The sequence below is a fragment of the Ptychodera flava genome, chromosome 4 (assembly GCF_041260155.1).
Source record: "Ptychodera flava strain L36383 chromosome 4, AS_Pfla_20210202, whole genome shotgun sequence".
NCBI classification, from domain to species: Eukaryota; Metazoa; Hemichordata; class Enteropneusta; family Ptychoderidae; genus Ptychodera; species Ptychodera flava.
This window is the reverse complement of record NC_091931.1, coordinates 33356582-33375168: the sequence shown is the minus strand read 5'-3', so window position 1 is coordinate 33375168 and position 18587 is coordinate 33356582. Positions and strand designations below refer to the sequence as shown.

At 37.6% G+C, this 18587-nt stretch overlaps 1 protein-coding gene across 3 annotated transcripts in view; it reads left to right on the top strand.

Annotated features, from left to right (window-relative positions):
- Nucleotides 1-9055: 9055 nt before the first annotated feature.
- LOC139130373 (probable methyltransferase-like protein 24) overlaps nucleotides 9056-18587 on the top strand; it is a 37858-nt gene continuing 28326 nt past the window's right edge. For 2 of the 3 annotated variants that reach the window (XM_070696174.1, XM_070696171.1), the window contains exon 1: nucleotides 9056-9385. The gene's annotated coding sequence lies outside the window, so the exon portion shown is untranslated. The remainder of the gene's footprint in view (nucleotides 9386-18587) is intronic. The other variant, XM_070696173.1, reaches the window with a different exon arrangement.

The following is an 18587-nucleotide window of genomic DNA, read 5'->3' as shown; positions in this document are numbered from 1 at the left end:
CCCTGTAGCAACTTGCATTTAACCATTCTCTTTCAAAATCAAGAATAAAAAATTGGGGTCACTGTGCAAAGTTTGGTATTGAGAAACAAAATTACTAAACATTTACCGACATTTGAAGTTCAAAATGGTTGCCATCAATGTGTTAACTCGTAGCAATGGGGAAAATAAAATTTTTGATTTTCGAAAAACAAAGACGGTGAAATTTTTCTTGCCAAGACTTCACAAGTGGTAGTTGAGAAAAGAATTGTAAAAGTGTTTGTCCAAAAAAATCTGTCCTCGAGGCACATTTTGCCATTCGTCTCATATGCCATTCATGCACACTTATTCGTACCCGATATCCTACAACTGCAAAAAAACAAACTATGTAAAGTTACAGGTGTTTGTTACTTTGATCGCAATTTTTCAACAAAAACGCCTGCATTTAAACTAAGACTGTTTGACCGGCCATGCATCGGTATCTGATGGTAAGCTTACTGAGGAAACACCACTGAACGGCTATGACGACATTTTGAAAAAAAATTATAAAAGTAGCGCCCATGGGGCCATACCTTATCGCAAATTCCATCATATTTCACAAATCTGAATGAAGTTACCGCGACCACCGTCCCTCCACCACAGGAACTGTGAAAACCCTGCGATTGCATATTCGAAAATTATCAGAACAGTGCTTTGTGAGTTTTTTGCCAAACATGATGGCGAAAATTACAATGTAGGCCTAAGTTGTACCTTCTCAAGGAATATGTTTACCAGATGCAGACTTTTGGAAAATAGCAAAAAAGTTGAGCATAAAAATGACTATCAAAAGTACGTTTTACGTGGAAATGATAAGATTCAAAATTGACCTTTTAGTATCATGGTCCCTCTATGTAATAGAGACCGTGATCATATATTTGACCCACTACGTTAAGAACCTACACAATCTCAAAATCAAACCTTTATACAATTATCAAAGAACATCTTTTTCCTCTTCGGAAACGTTAAATTATGATAATATGACAGTCAGAAGAAGAACTGAGAAAAATTTGAGGTTATAACATCTTCAGATCTTGGGAGATTTTGAAGAGAGGCCAGACAGGTTTTTTTTAACGTTGTTAACTTTTATTCATTGTTGATTTTGCCTGACATGCATACGCCCTCAAAGAAATCCACACCTTTTTGGCCAACCTCTAAAGTCCGACAAGCTGTATCTTTTTGCATTTTTCCCGATGACTCGATCGTTTGAACTCCAACGCAAGTCATGTAAAGGTGCTTAGACCAAAGTTAGACTAAAGAACGTTTTTCAAACATATCGACAAGGAAGGTATAGCTGAGGTTTTAGGGACTAAATAATATTGATTCAACTTGCATCAAATATGGCCGCCGCAGGCGAGTGCGCAAACACTGAGAACAATAGACTGAGTTAATCACTGAGGGTGTGAGGATTTTAATATGTTGTGACATTTTCAGAGACAATCTTGCTCAATAATGGGAATTCGATTTGATTTATTCATTTTGCGCACAATAAAATTACAAACGCTAAACATAACATCAAACCGCATGCATGGATTACACAGAAAGTTCCGAAGACTTCTTTTCACTGAGGCACAATAAAAAACATTTCCCCAAAGTTTGGTTGGTGTTTTTCGGTAAATGCAAAAGGATCGTACAGCCGATGAGCATGCAGCAGACGGGGCTTTAAAGAGGGGTGGTCGTCGGAACTGCACGTGTGCGACTTTCTTGTTTATAAACAATGTATTTCATGCATGATATCTGCATTACTTCAATATAGCTTCAACATATACATTTTACGATATTCATTGTTAACAAGCATGTCTCAACTTTCATCAGTCGCCAACGTACCCTAGATACAGTATTTACATTAGTCGTAGTGGTCCCTGGCAACCTTTGAGCAGAGTTCCGACGACCACCTCCCTTTAAATGAATGACGACTGTAATATTTAGCAGTCTCTTTGCGTTTAACTTTGGTCGACCCCAGAGTACTGTCACCCAGTCCGGCCCGCTGCACATATCCAAAAGTTCCCCATGACAAGATGTTTTACCATGTTCTAAATAATACAGAATTGAAAACTTCGATGGAAACACTCCTTGAAGGTCGCATGGTGAAAGTAATGGCTGCTCCAACTCAGTAAAACCGAATTATGCCGGACTTTGTGGTTTATTTCAGCAAACTAACTGTCTGGAGCCATCTTATACACTTCAAGGACACACGCATACTGAAAGCTAGAATCAAAACGAAAATAAGCTTAAGAACATTCAATCATGGTAACTCTGGACCTAATCTCGATTTATACTTAGTGTACTGCCCACAGCTGCCCGCTATTGTGCTTTGTCTCTCACGCTACATCCAACAGAGCATGTTAGAACCGAAACTCAGATCGAGCGTCCATATCCTGCCTTACACGTAAACAGTGCACTGGCAACCTGGCCCGGCCCTCCACGTCAGCGGGACACAGTGATGAATTGTTCCAAAGTACGGTATTGTCCATCTTGTAATTGTCTTTTCTCTTTTATTATGAGATTACACTGAGTTATCCCAGCACAGCAATAGTTTTTGTACTTATAACAATATCTTAGTTGTTTTCTTTCGCGACATTTTTGTACTTCGGTACTGCACTCAACACGATTGGAACTAATTTGGGATAATTGGATTTTCATTTTTTTTTCAATTTCTCAAAAGTGTTAGGTGCTCTTTGGCTGATTGTTGCAATATTACAAATTACTCATGAAAACAAGTGTGTAACTTAAAAAGGAAAGCAGATGGGCTTACATCTGCAGATCAAACAGACATTACTTCACCATCTACCATAGTTTGGGCTAAAGAGTATATTTCAAGGCCACTATGTTATATAATTAATTATCTTTTTCCTTGGGAGTATTTCCAAATCAACTAAAAATTGCAAAATTCACCCCTATCTATAAAAAGGGGCGCCCACAGACCCTGGAAATTATCGCCCAATTTCTGTATTACTACAGTTCAGCAAAGTATTTGAGAAATAATAAATAAGCAGATCACCTCTTACTTAAATAGCTTTTCTTTGTTGTATCACCATCAATATGGGTTTAGAGAAAAATTTAGCACAAAACTTGCAATTGTAGATTTGGTTCAAAAGTTAAGTGATGAAATTGACAGAGGAAGAACAGTTATTGGGATATTTTAGACTTGAAAAAGCTTTGATATACCGTTAATCATAGTATCTTAATCGACAAATTATATGCATATGGAATACGTGGGGTTGCCTTGGATCTTTTTAAAAACTACCTCTCCGATAGGAAACAACTTGTATGTGTTAATGGGGTTCAGTCCCAAGAACTTCCAATTACCTGTGGAGTCCCACAGGGGTCTGTACTGGGACCCACTCTTTTTCTCATTTATGTCAATGACCTGGCAAAGTGTACAGATTTCTTTGATACTCGCTTATTTGCTGATGATACTAGTTATTTCGTTTTTTTGACTCAAGTGAAGTCATAATTTTACATTATGTTAATGAAAAGTTACAGCATGTAGTTGACTGGTGTAGTAATAACAAATTAACAATAAATACAAAAAAGACTGAGTATGTAATATTCCGGGGTAAAAATAGACTAGTACAATGCCAAGGCATAATCAGTATTAAAGGGGAACATATTTAGGCCTATGAAGTTCAAAGCACTCAATACATTGGGTTGACCTAGATAATAAACTTACCTGGAAAGAACACACAAATAAAGTTAACAAAATAATAAGTTCTAAGGCAGGTATATTATATAAAATTAAGCACATTGTACCCCCAACCAACATTGTTACTACTTTATAATTGTTTCATTTTACCACATATCTCTTATTCGTTAGAAGTATGGGGGAATACGTACGCAACTTACCTAAGCCTATATATCTTACCCAAAATCGAATAGTACGTACTCTTACAAACTCCAACAGATTTGAGCATACACAACCATTGTTTCATGAGTTGGAAATTCTTGATGTCTTTAAGCAATATACTTATCAAACTGTACTTTTTGTTTATGATAATGTAAGTGGAAATTTTCCTTCAGACATTCCTTGTTACTTTTCAAGCATTCAACATCTGTATCCTACTCGGTCGAAAGACATGGGAAATCTTCTCATCCCTAAATATACCACTAATATAGGACAGTGTTCAATGAAATACTTGGTGTTACACTCTGGAACCAAATCCCAGAAAGTATAAGATCCTTGAGATCTAAGTCAAAAGTTAAAAGAGACCTGAAACGTCATCTCTTGTTTATCTGACAGGTTTTTCTCTACGACAAAGTTTATAATTTATGTACTTACATTGAATTGACATAGAATTTATTTCAAATATCGAGGATAGGTCACAATGTTCAACATGACGCCCTATGGCAAAATGATAGATTCAGCAATTGTGAATGGTAGGGGGCTGGACTCGATTAGTATGATACTATTTCTAGTCCCTACCCATTTACTAATCCTTAATGTGTCTGTATTTTTCTTTTTCTTTTCTGTTCTATTGGGAAAATAAAATATCCTAAAAAACTCTAATTATCCCAAATTAGTTCCAATCGTGTCACTCATTACTTGCCAAGTCCTTACAACTATTTCAGTGTCCTCTTTCATGTATTCACAACGAAATCAATATGATTGAACCAACACATTCTGTATGTTTCACCTTTGTTGACATCTACCCGAACAACAGAGGACAACACCCCAATGTCCAGGTTCACTAGCTGTGCCTGAACTGCAGAATTTGTTTTGCAAAGAGTTTAGTAGACTTCTCACCTATGAATCATTATGAAAGAATATTGTCTCGACAAAGTTACTCACATCTTGACCCAGACATTTTAACGGGGCCAGCGATACATTCGAGGCAAAAAACTTGACACTAAAGAACGCACAAATAGGACGAATGCGAACTGAATTAATCCTGTTGTCCGAGCATCACTTTATGGGTCACATCGAAGGCGAAGTGTTGAAAAATATGCTCAAAAAAGCAACCATAAAAGGAAATTACGCGTAAAAGTCGAGTTTATTACCAAAGAGTCCCTTACTGATATTTTCTGTATCACAAGGAAAATATAAACCGGCCTAAAAAGACTGATCTTCACGAATCTTCGTCCGTACGAAAGTATCAACGAAAATGTCAACGCACACCAAGGGAAAAATAGAAATCAATTTATAAAGTTTGTTTGAACACTACATCTGTATTTCCAGACCAATGGTAGCACGAATGAAATGTCCTCATTGAAGACAATGGTAAATACGCACGACGAACTGAAAGATTAAAGCTTTTGCTAACATTGCAATCCATGAAATAAATGTTGCCACAAATAAAAACCATGTCGTTCAATAACATGGATAATTGTATTATGTATGCGAATTAATAACTTTATATGATGATTCAAGTGAACTTAATTTAAATGTTTAGGCCAAGTATATAAGCTTACACAAAAAAATAATATGCGATAATCAAAGAATGCCGGGTGCCAGATGCATAAATATATTGAATTTTGACAAGGATTCTCAATATTTTTTCCAATATTGAATATCATATCATAGCTTTTTCAACACCAGTGAATTTTGTGACGTCACCCCCCTCCCCCGATTATCCGGTATTGTGGCCTCAAACGTTTTTCACTTGCATTAGCCAACTTATGAAATAAGGGACCATTAAGTTTTTACGGCCTGGGGGGACGGCAAGATCTTGTTGCCGGTGTTCAAAAAAATATAGACCCCCTGCATTTTTCGTGAAAAAAAGATGACTCCCCCTTTGTCAGACGAAAAAAATTGATGACTCCCCCCCCCCCCCCCCCCCCGCACTGAAAAATGACCAAAACCCATATGTAAATTTACCCGCACAGCAGTTTGGATTTAGGCAGCCCTCCGGTTAAGAGGGTCAGGGGCCATTACGTGAAGTCAACTTTATTCTAGTGGGCCACCAAAGGTGGCCCGCCAGTAAAGAGGGTCGATCATGGCCATTGCATAAAGTAAACTTTACTGGACAGGGCCGCTGAAGGCGTCCGGCCGTTAAGATGGTCATGGGCTATTACATAAAGTCAATTTATTGTAGTCGGCAGCCGTAGGCGGCCCGCCGGTGAAGAGGGTCGATCACACAGTCACTTGTGATCGGTCTATTCCACTCGGCGTCTATGCCCCCATAGACGTGTGTACATATGCCTGAGAAAAACCAAGTCAGGAAATCAAATGGCTATTTCGTATAGGGATTATGTCACCATGTCATCTTCGACATTCAATTTTACTGTGAAAAGTAGCACAAGTGACTGTGGTCGATCATGGCCATTGCATGAAGTAAAACTAATTGGAGTGGGCCATCAAAGGCGGTCATGGGCTATTACAGAAAGTCAATTTATTGTAGTGGGCCGACGAAGGTGGCATGCCGGTAAAGAGGGTCGATCATGGCCGTTGCACGAAGTAAACCTAATTTGAGTGGGCCGCCAAAGGCGTCTGCCCGTTAAGAGGGTCATGGGTAATACATAAAGTCAATTTATTGTAGTGGGCCGCCAAAGGCGGCCCGCGGTAAAGAGGGTCGATAATGACCATGGCATAAAGTGAACTTTATTGTAGGTATTATGTTTTTGAAAGTGTGGTGACCCCCCCTTTCCTACCAGTGAAAAAGCGATGACCCCCCCTTCGCGGATTCCAAAATACGATGACCCCCCCCCCCCGGATTTTGCCGCCCCCCGGCCGTACAAACTGAACGGTCCTACTAATAGCAATATGGACTCAAGCATTAGGCCTAAGCCCAACGTGCATTTCGGGAGAGCTTAGTACCGACACCTCACTCTCATGTAGCGGACTGGGTTCACCCACTAACGTCATACGTCAAATAATTGTAGCAATATTAAAAGCTTTCCCTGATATTTCTGCAGTATATTGACAGCGAAAAAATGATCACTTTATCAGCATAATTTCAATTGGTCCTTGATGCGTAGCTGGTATTAAAGATTTGAAGTCCTTTTTTTTATAACCCTTTGATACGAAAGGAGAAGACTGTTCTTCCTTCCCAGACTTTTGGGTGATTGTCTGGTTAATTTTGAATTGAGAAAACATCATCAGGCAGTTCAAGGTTCTTCTGAACATGCCGGTCATGCTACCAAAACGTAGGCTTTGGTTTCACATAAGACGAGGTTTGACAGAGTAACAGTCAACCGATGTCAAAAGTCAAAGGTTCCGTAACTTGGGTCACATGTACATCCTTCATCGAGCTTTGCTGCGGAAAAAACCTAAACAATAATATGACTCCGAACTGTGGTGGGATATATTTCTATGATTTCTACAACAAGTTAGAATAAAATCGCTATAAACAAGTTAGAAATTAAACGGTATTTGCTCTATTCTGAAAGGATTCAAAATAGGGGTCGGGTGCACGGGTAGGGTGTCAACATTGCAGCCATATAGGGACGGACCATTAGATCTTGGAAGGGGGTGGTCAAAAACAGAAAACAAAATTTCAGAGCAGAAAGTTAGGGAAAAAAAATCTTCAAACTAGTTTGCAAAATAAAAAAAAATAAATAAGAAGACAAATGCGTAAAAAAAATCTGCAAAAGTCTTTAAAATCTTGATTTTTTTTTAGATTTTACCGACAGGAAGCAACTTTCTGTATTTTTAGTACATCCTCCAGGCACATTTTTAATTTTAATTTATACATTTAGAGTGACTGTATCCCTTATACTGGAAGTTGTGACTATCTTATCTTTTCAGGACTTTTGTATTCTGATCACTTGAAAATTATAAAATTATAGAGCCTGTTTTCTGCTTGTTTCCTGCGTACAAACCAAGCAGGTAGACCTAGGTAAAACATTGAAACTATGGTATGGTTGTCAAGACAGAAAGTTGTATTTGCCTTTTAAGATCAAGGTAACAGATGCAGGCCACATCAGGTTCATTTTTTCACAGCATTTTATTGCAATGATGAATGCAAGAATGGTGGAACAAGTAGAAAACACGTCAATAATGATAAAACACATATCAAGTCATTATGTATTATTTTGCTTTTAAAAAGGTATTTTCAATTCTTTTTTCTCAAAAAACAGCCTCAAAAAACAACAGCAACTCATTTTTTACATTCAACAATACACTACGTAGAATGCCATCTATCCAACAAATCCCAACACAAAAACTCACAAAAGGGTTGAGCTTTGAAAGTTTCTCGATAGCAAATACTGAATAAATCTGCATGAATAATCGTTTGTGTGTAGCAAATGCTGAATGACAATTATCTGAAGAATTTTTCCACCACAAAAAAAGAGCATGATTTAAACAAATCTTAAGGGACTTATGTAGCAAATTTCAAAGAAATTGGACAAGCCCTTTCCGAGAATACAGATTTTTTGACCATGAATGGCATAAATTGCCCTAAAAAGACAAATATATTCACCACATCTATACACATCCAATCAATTTGGACATGCTGCTACAGAGAAATAGATGTTTTGATCAAAAAAGGGCAACAATTGCTCTAAAAACACAAATATGCAAATTTCACTATATTTTGCAAACAGCTTCTCAGCTTGTCAAATCAATTGTAAATCATGAGATATGCATGATGTTTGTGAATGTCGGCATTTAACCACGCAGCAGAAAGGGAAGCAACATAGTCAATTTTCAAAACTATAGGAAGCTACTGAGGAGCAAGAAGACCATGTTCCAGAGGAAGATGTGTAATTTGAAAAAAATACTCCCCAAGTGCCACCAAATAACACCACTTTAATCTCTATTTTCAAAAACTCCAACAGCAGGAGGGGGGGGGGACACCCCCTCCTGACCTCCCCCCGCAAAAATACTCCCAAGTGCCACCAAATAACACCATTTTAATCTCTATTTTTCAAAAGCTGCAACCGCTTTTGCGGCCGCTTGTGGTGCTTCGCACACCACTTTGCCCTCTTTATCTTCAGACAGCGACGAACAAAAAAAAATTATAAATCTGAAAATTACTCTAAAAAAAAATTTTGCACAGCTAATCTCAATTTGAAAATTTTTTTTTTAGAAATTTACAGTAGTAAAAAAAAATTTCACAATTTCATTGTGACCACCCCATCCCAAGGTCTAATGGTCCATCCCTAAGGTCTTGACTATTTATTTATTTATTTATTTCTCTTTAAATTGACGCATTGCAATGAACTACCCTAGCGACGTCGGATGCGCGTGCAGGAATAGCCCCAACTCAAGCGGTTGTGCATTTTCATGCCCACTCGCAAGTATTATTTCATCAACGTTGATCCAAAGACTGTCTGAGTGTGATTTATGGGATTTTTCGTGATGTAACTGTGTACGTTTAGGCCATGAGTAGGACATGTAGGAGGAGAGTCATGAAGGTGGAACTTTCAACGGTGTTTCTTTGTATTGCGGTGTCCTCAATGTTCTCGCTGTTTATCCTTGTATTATGCTCAGGTCAGTTATATATTCCATCATCCATTTGACTTCACACTATATGCACAAATAAATCTCACAACTGACAATTTTGAATGTGTAAGGCATAAAATTACCAAAGTCTTTCTCCTTTCCTTGCGTGGCCTCTCATGATGTGACAAAGTAGGTCAAATATTGTCAGTCCTCCCTTTGGCGTAGCTGTGATAACGCGATCGGGTCATTGAGGTCATCGCCACAGTCCCTGTGGCGATGACCTCAATGACCCGATCGAGTTCGATACGCTATACCGCTGCGATATCACAGCTACGTTGGCGTTGAATGCCAGCCATACATGTAGTAGCGCTGATCGCAAATGACGTCATTTTTCTTCTATAATATGCAAATATATATATTTGTCCGCTACATTTGCATCTGCAGTTCATATTCAAAGCGTGACAAAACCTATGCTTTACTGTTTGCTCTATGAGAACTCAGTATGAGAAAGCAAAATGCACTCATAACACGATTAGAACTAATTTGAGATAATTGGATTTTCATATTTTTTCATATTTTTTAAATTTCTCAAAATTGCAAGTTACTCATAAAAACAAGTGTGTAATGTAAAAAGAAAAGCAGATGAGATTACATTTTAGATTAAATTGGCATTACTTCACCATCCAATTATCCAAAGTTCCAATCATGTTTCATATGATACAGTGACATATTCAGAAAGAGAAAAATGACAAATATTTCTCATTCTCATTGATTCAACTTTTTTTCTTCCTGTCACCAGTATTGAAATGATTGTTAACAAAAGGCAAATTTGTAATTACATGTATTAGCTGTGCTTTGTGGTTTTAATGGTAAAAGGAAAGGTCCTTTCATACATTCTACTGGCAATTTATTTACCTTGAGTAATGATTATTGGACCTATATGTCTATTTTATATATAATTGTATATGCTATGTTTACACACAAACTTTAAGTCTGGGCATTTCTGTCATTAAGGTAAAGGGCGACGAATTCGGAACGCGCACACGCGTTAGAACGTTTCTGCGCAGATTTAACTCCAGCCTGCCGCAAGGTTATTTTGTAGCGCATGTATTAACATCACCTGTCATTGTTGAAATTGCGCTTTTACCTAATTTTTTGACCCAGTGTCTTAGAAATACATGTGACCTATAACCTTGGCAGGGGTTTCATTAAGTTTTGAAGTAGGGGGCTAGAATGGAAAAGTAGGCGGCTTGCAGCTGCCATGACCACAAAGCGGTCGTCGTCGGGGGAGGGTCCAGGAGGGGGTGTTCCCCCTCCCGGCCGAAGGCCGGAAACCCTGAAAAATGAGCTAAAATTTACTTTTTACAGCTTACAGTCACTTGAATTTCTAGTATTTTCAGGAGAATTGTCAGCAGTGTTCCAGGGCAATTTGTGTTCATATTATAAAAGCCATTTGTCTCGGAGATTAGGCCTAAATATGATAATTCATAATTAAAAATGATAAAATGTGGACAAGTCTTTAGAGCCTCTATGCTTTTAGGAGGTAAACTATAATAATTCACTATTATTAATGATATAAATTTGATATGTAGATGATATTATACTGTGTTACATCTAGACAGGGGGGATAGGGGATTCACCCTCTGTTGAAATGTTGGCACCCCAATTAATTTGTCAAGGGACCACTCCCCCTTCCATGAAATGGTGCCAGTCACACCTTAAAGGTACAAGTAGAACACATGAACTGGTGAAATGGCCCCGAAATTTTCTGGTAAAGGGGAAAAATCCCCCTTATTGATGCCATTCTGGATGAAACACTCATAATGCTATGCTTAAAATTAAGAACTCTGATGTTTGGTATGGAAATCTGTAGATGAAGAACTTTGATACCACTGGAGAGGTAAAAAGGATAATTTATATAGCGAATAATGATAAAAAATGACAATCATTACCATATTTCGCAAATAGAATCAAAGATCCTCAAGGTTATTTGACTATATGGGTATGCAAAGTATTAAAGAACCTTGATATAGATATGGAAATTTGTACGTTCAGAAGCGCACATTTGGATTTAACCTGACGATCGCTTTTGAAGTGAATTTAGAGGTCTGATCGTATTTTAAACCACTCTGGGCGACGTTCTTAAGTGTTGGCGTCGATAGACCGAAGAGCAGTACATATCATACATCCAGGTGGTTATATTCCCAAGTACGCCTATCGCAGTGCAACGCACATCGGCTTACTAAAATTCCAACTGTAATCGGAAAGTTTTTCGTGAGAAAAAAAATCAGATCATTGCCTTCGAAAACAGTTTAAATCCACGTAATTATCCTTCTCTTGTTTCTTGGTCCACTTCAACAACCGAGGATCGTACAGCGAAGCTTGACCTTGCGACCACTTCCGCTTCATTTGTTCATCGACCATTTTGAGTTGAGCTAACGACGGCCGACAGGTGTAGTATGCACGTTTTCATTAGCGTATATAAAGGTCACCAAATAGGAATCAGCAATTCAGGTAGCCAATAGTATCGTCAATGCAATTCCGATTTTTATTAAGGCATTATACTCAAGACCGTGCTACATCGTAGTACAAGGCGATCGTAGTAGTCGCTCGTCTTCTAAATTTTGTTTCACATAAAAGCCGTTGAAAAGTTTGATTACACAGCTAGTGAAACTTGTCCGTATCATTTCAAAAGGTAAAAAATATTTTAGCTATGAAAGAGTTCAAATTTCCAAGAAAGTAGCCGGCGAAATCGTGAGAGTAACCGGTCAATTTCGCCGGCTGCCGGCTCTTAATGAAACCCTGGCCTGTCATATTTTGACCCTAGGAAGCTGGTTTTTATCAATATGAGCGAAAAAATTACATTTCTCTCCCATTTATATGGCGCAAATTACCCATTCACCTGGAGGTATTGTAAAAAGTAGCATGGTGACACCCTTTTATTAAAAGTGTAAACTAAATGGTATTATGTCAGGAGTTTATTCGCAAAGTTTGGTCAAAATGACACCATTCAAAGCGACAGGAAGAAAGTTAGAAAATTATGTAGTGATATAATTTCGATATCGTCATTTTGTAATCGATACTATGTTAAAATTTCTTCACAAACATCATGAAAACTATACATTCGATAGATATGGATCTTAAGTCTTGTGTATTTATGAAAATTAACTCATTTCCTAAGCGTTTTTATAATTGCTTTCTTTAGTTAAAGTGAATTATATCATTTTTATTTATTTCTAACGACGCCATTTTAATGTCCTTTTCCATGGAAACAAGCGTGGTGACCCTCATTTTTTATTTCATTTTGCACTTGCACAACTTCCAAGAATATTGTGCAAAGTTTCAAGAAAATGACACCACAACTTAATTTTGATTTAATTCGTAGTACTTCACCTTAATATATATATATATATATATATATATATATATATATATTATATATATTATATATATATATATATAATTATATTATATATATATATACGAAAATGGTTTGCTTGTCAATGCAGGCAAAGTATAGTGCTCAATGCATTTCTGCAGCTTCTCTACGTCGATAGACAATCCAACCACCCCCCGCCAATCTTGGAACAAATACCTACCTCAGTCAACAGCAGAATATCAAACATCTCAGATTGTGAAACAACATTCAAGAAAGCAGCCCCCGACTTCGAAAAGGCGCTGAAATAAAGTGGATACACATACAAAATGAAGTACGAGCCCCCGTCACCAAGCAACGAAAACAAAAGAAAACGCAGCAGACGAATCATTTGGTACAATCCCCCGTTCAACAAGGCAGTGAAAACCAACATCGGCAGAACATTCCTGAACTTGATTAAGACCCACTTTCCAGAAGGGCACCGCCTACACAAGCTCTGCAATAAAAACAACGTAAAAGTAAGCTACAGTTGCTCCAGAAACATGGGAAGTATAATCAAAGCCCACAACAACGGCGAGTCCCAAAACCCGGACCGAGACGAGTCGAGACGAGACCAAAAGACCTCCTATCTTACTCATAGAAAGTTACGGTTTTTTTGCACATAGGCAGCATCTGTATCAATGCCAGGGGAAAAAGGACGTTGTTCCACGTCTGTCTTAGTTAGTCAAAGAAGTGATATCCCACCCCTACCATCGACTTATGCATGTTTATTTTCGTACATTCTAGTCAGTGGTTACTTAGCCCTCCGAATCTGAATCTTAATCTGAGGTTGCCTCAAATTCCACACACATAACATCCCGGCATAACATACATGAGTGTACTATCGTTAGGGTAGAAAAATGGTGCAGAGCCACTGTAATAAAATTAAACATCTGAGCTCTCAGTTTACTTTCCTATAATGTGTTTATAAATGGTGAATCTAATTTCTAAAAAATGATACTTAAATCTCCTGTATGTATGTTTTAATACAAGGTTACCTATTTTGAATTCACAGTAGATATCATAGTAGAAACTGAATCTGGCGCTTATCGCTTAGGCCAAAATGCCGACGCAGTTCGCATGTTTCGAGCTCGCCTTGAACTCGAGTTAAAAAACCTAAACAAATCTTTTTTCAGTTGTTCCAATCGTTGATTGTGCTATATCTTGCTTTGTGCATCAATCTTTGACACTCTCAATAAACTGCAAGCTTTCTGTAGTGTTGTATATAGGCCTAGTATAATGTATTTACAACGCCTGGCCTGAGGGGTCATTATGGTCTCGTCTCGACTCGTCTCGGTCCGGGTTTAGGGACTCGCCCACAACAACCAAATACTACATAAAGACAGGGAGCAAGAGAAGTGGTGCAACTGCCGCAAAAAAGACGATTGTCCACTTTCAGGAAACTGCCTCACCTCTTCAGTAATATACAAAGCCACTGTCACCACAAGCAACGATCAGAAACACTACATTGGACTCACGGACTCAACCTTCAAACAAAGATACACTTATCACAAGTACACTTTCAAAACGCCCAAGCACAGAAATAGCACAGAGCTCTCAAAATTCATATGGAAGCTCAAAGGCAACAACATAAACTACGACATCAAATGGTCAATCATCGACAGAGCTCCCCCCTATTCAAATAAAACAAACGCTGCAACCTTTGCATAACAGAAAAACTCCATATAATTTATTCAGATAGCAAATCAACCCTCAACAAACGTGCTGAATTCCTCTCAAAATGCAGACACCGCAGCAAATTCCTCCTCTGTAATAACTGACTTGCCATTGGCCACAACCGCTTATTTGAATATGCATGCCCACCTGCAACACAATATAAACAGTTCTATTGCCGCCAAACCTTCACTCCTGATGATTGCTTAGCGCATGAAACAGCCTGTAGAGTGACAACTACAAGTTCCTAGATTCTCAGTATATATATATATATATATATATATTATATATATATATTATATATATATATATATATATATATATATATATATATTATATATTATTATTATTAAATTTCACCAGTTGTTTTACCTTTGTCTCGGGGGATCACCCTGCTTTCAAAAGTTTGAAGGGGAGGGGTCCAGCCAGGTTTTTTTATTTTTCCGCGACAGTGTCAGCCACTTTATGTCCTATAAATATTATCAAGCCCCTTGCTGAAGAAACTGACCGCTCCTTAGATAAGATAGATAGGTAACTGTAATCATCACATCATAAATGATTATCATTTTAAAAGAAGACATTAGCTCATGATGTGCTGAAATGATTTCCCAGGTTCAATCATTGCTGCATGTCACTCGTCCTATAGTTTTCAAATTCGGTTTGTAGGTTTCTATAGATGACATCATTAATATTTGTTCAAACAATCATGAATTTGCAAACGGCAATTTTGGGAGTCCATATTCCAGATTTCAATTAAAATAATTTTTAGTCGGTCCGGGGGGACTTATAGGTTTGGTCATGTCCGTGCATGTGTGCATGCCTGCGTCAGTGCGTCCGTCTGTGCGTCCGTCCGTCCGTCCGTTCATGCAGATATCTCAGAGATGCCTGGAGAAAGACATTATCAGTATCCTGATTTCCTCATTGACAACATATTTGTTGACTTTGGAGGACACATTTTCCAACAGTGTATAGGAATTCCCATGGTCACTAACTGTGCTCCCTTATATGCCGACTTATTTCTGTTCTCATACGAGGCAGACTTTATCCAGAACCTTATCAAGCAGAAAAAGGTCTCTGTAGCTCGTACTTTCAACCTTACATTTAGATACATAGATGATGCTATTTCATTGAATAACTCTGAATTCAGTAAATATCTTGCTATGATTTATCCTCCAGAATTGGAGATTAAAGAAACTACAGAAACGGCCTCTTCTGCTTCATATCTGGACATTTTACTTGAATTTGACTCTAATGATCACCTTTCTACTAGGCTATGACAAGAGAGATGATTTCAACTTTAGTATAATGAATTTTCCACACATCAGTAATATTCCACTCTCACCTGCTTATGGGGTATACATTTCCCAGCTTATTCGATATGCAAGAGCATGCAGTTCATATGGTGATTTGTAGAGAGACATGGCCATCTCTCTTACAAACTGTTAAATCAAGGTTACACCAGAGCAAGACTTGTCTCTACATTCAAACACTTTTTTGGCAGGTATCGCAAGCTGGTAGATAAATACAATATCTCTCTTCGACAAATGATCACTGATGGCATCGGTGACATGGGGCCTTAGTTAGTGACCATTACCTATCTGACTCACAGATTGATATATGGCAGGTGCCACATGTGGGGCAGGATGCGCTTACTGTTTTCGAAACACCTGACATCACTTCTTGGTCTTTTGGCCAGAGGTCCATATATCTTTCTTTCATGAATTTGACTTTTTTTGTGTACCGTCTATTTACTGTCTGTTCTGTGCTGTTTTGTGTCTATGTTTACAACTATTGTCTTACAAATTTTGACCTAGTGTTATTGGATTATGGATTGGTATGATTGCGATTATTTTTTTTTTCATTCAAAACTTGGTACATGGATTACTCCTTATGTCCATACATATGTACGTCGATTGTTTCACAATGCCATCAAATTTGGCCGTATTAGAGGACTTTTTAGTTTACACCTCCATAGACTCCCATGTATAAGGCAGTTCTCCATAGACTCCCATGTATAAGTCAGTTCTCCATAGACTCCCATGTATAAGTCAGTTCTCCATAGACTCCAATGTATAAGGCCAAGAAAAATAAAAAAAGTTTCTCATCATATTCATATTGCAAAAAGGATGCAGTGACACAGTTTTTAGTCCCCACGGATGAAGTCCAGGGGGTTATAGATTGGGTCATGTCCGTCCGTTCATCCATCTGTGAGTCCATCGGTTCACGCAGATATCTCAGACATTTTGACAAAATGTCACATGACCTCGGTGACCTTTGACCTCAAATATACATATTTGTCCATAACTCAGTAACCACAAGTGCTATACCCTTCATATATGGTATGATGGGACACCTTATGACGCCACATATTGTACCTCATTAATTATGCACATATCTAATTTTGAGCGAGCCAATAGAGCTAGAGGTCTGATTTTTGGTATATAGGGATAACTTAGCAATACAATTTTTTTGACAAAATGTCATGTGACCTCAATGACCTTTGACCTCAAATATACATATTTGTCAACAACTCAGTAACCACAAGTGCTACACCCTTCATATTTGGTATGATGGAGACCTTATGACGCCACATACTTTACCTCATTAATTATGTGCATATCTAATTCTGAGCAAACCAATAGAGCTGGATGTCTGATTTTTGGTATATAGGGATAACTATAGGATAGAAATTTTTTGACCAAATGTCATGTGACCTCGATGACCTTTTACCTAAATATATATTTATGTCAATAAATAAGTATATATAACCACAAGTGCTATGTCCTTTATATTTAGTAGGATGGGAGACCTTATGACAACACACGCTTTACCTCATTAATTATGCACATATCTAATTCTGAGCAAGCGAATAGAGTTAGAAGTCTAATTTTTTGCATATAGGGATTAATTGGCAATACATTTTTTTTCCAAATGTCACGTGACCTCGATGACCTTTGACCTTGATTATACACATATTTGATACCTCATTTATTATGCGCATAGTATTTCTTGGCTGGCCAATACAGCAAGAGGTCTGATCTTTTTTCCCGATTTAGAACCATAACTTAGACATGCCTCATGTGTTTCAAATTGGGAACAACGACATAGACCTATGTGCCCATAGATCTCAACATATACACTCCAGTGATACTTCTTAATGACCACATTTCCCTGCCCCATCAAGACTAATACTCCTATTACAAGTGGGGACTATGTCATTGTCAATGACTTGTTCTTCAAAAGAACAGATCACAAAGTTTTCGAATTAGTGGAGAAAGCTGCTCATCATAACCTAATGCTAATTTTTCCAAATGATGATGAAATTTGCATATGCAAAAATTTTTTGGTTGATTTTTTCACTCTTTTTGGTCTCAAAAGGACTGGTCCAAAGTTTTCAGCTTTGGTTTTTGGGTTCCTGGAGAATTGTTTGGTCAATAGTTCAATTTTGGTTATAAGAATATTTTGATAAAAAACTACAGGTTACATAGCTTTTCAACATCATGTGAAGTTAATTCTCAGGAAGAACGTAATGCTGACATCTTCAAATGATGAAGAAATTTTGTTAATTTTGGAATTAACACTCTGTTTTAGGCCAAAGGATTGTTTCTCTGAAAGTTACCAGTATATCAATATTTTGTTCCAAATCCATAGCGCAAAAAATTTGTTTATTGGAGTGTACGACATTCCTTTTGCTAAAAATAATGGAAAAAATTGACTGAATATATGCAAATTAGGTCAATTTACATAACCTGTATATTTCTAGATTTTAATTATGTAACTTGTAGGAAATTTTAAATTGTTTAGCAAAGACAAATGGTCACCGTAAACCTTCAGTTACATGCCCATCTTGACTCAGAGTAAACGGTCATTTTTCATGCTGCAGAATAGCTTATTTGAATATATGCAAATTTAAGCTGTATGCACCACCTACATTTTCTAAAATTTTATCATGTCAGTAGGTAGGACATTTCCAAAAGGCATGGTGAAGAGAAAATTTCTTTGGCAATATGTTAAACCCTAAATTGACTGGACTAATAACATGTTATGCAAGTGCAGTTATGCGAATATACCTGTATAATTCTTGGTTTTGGTCAGAACATTCATCTATAAAATGTCTCTTAGCTTTCAACTGCCAAACCACGATTCGACCATTGGAAGTGC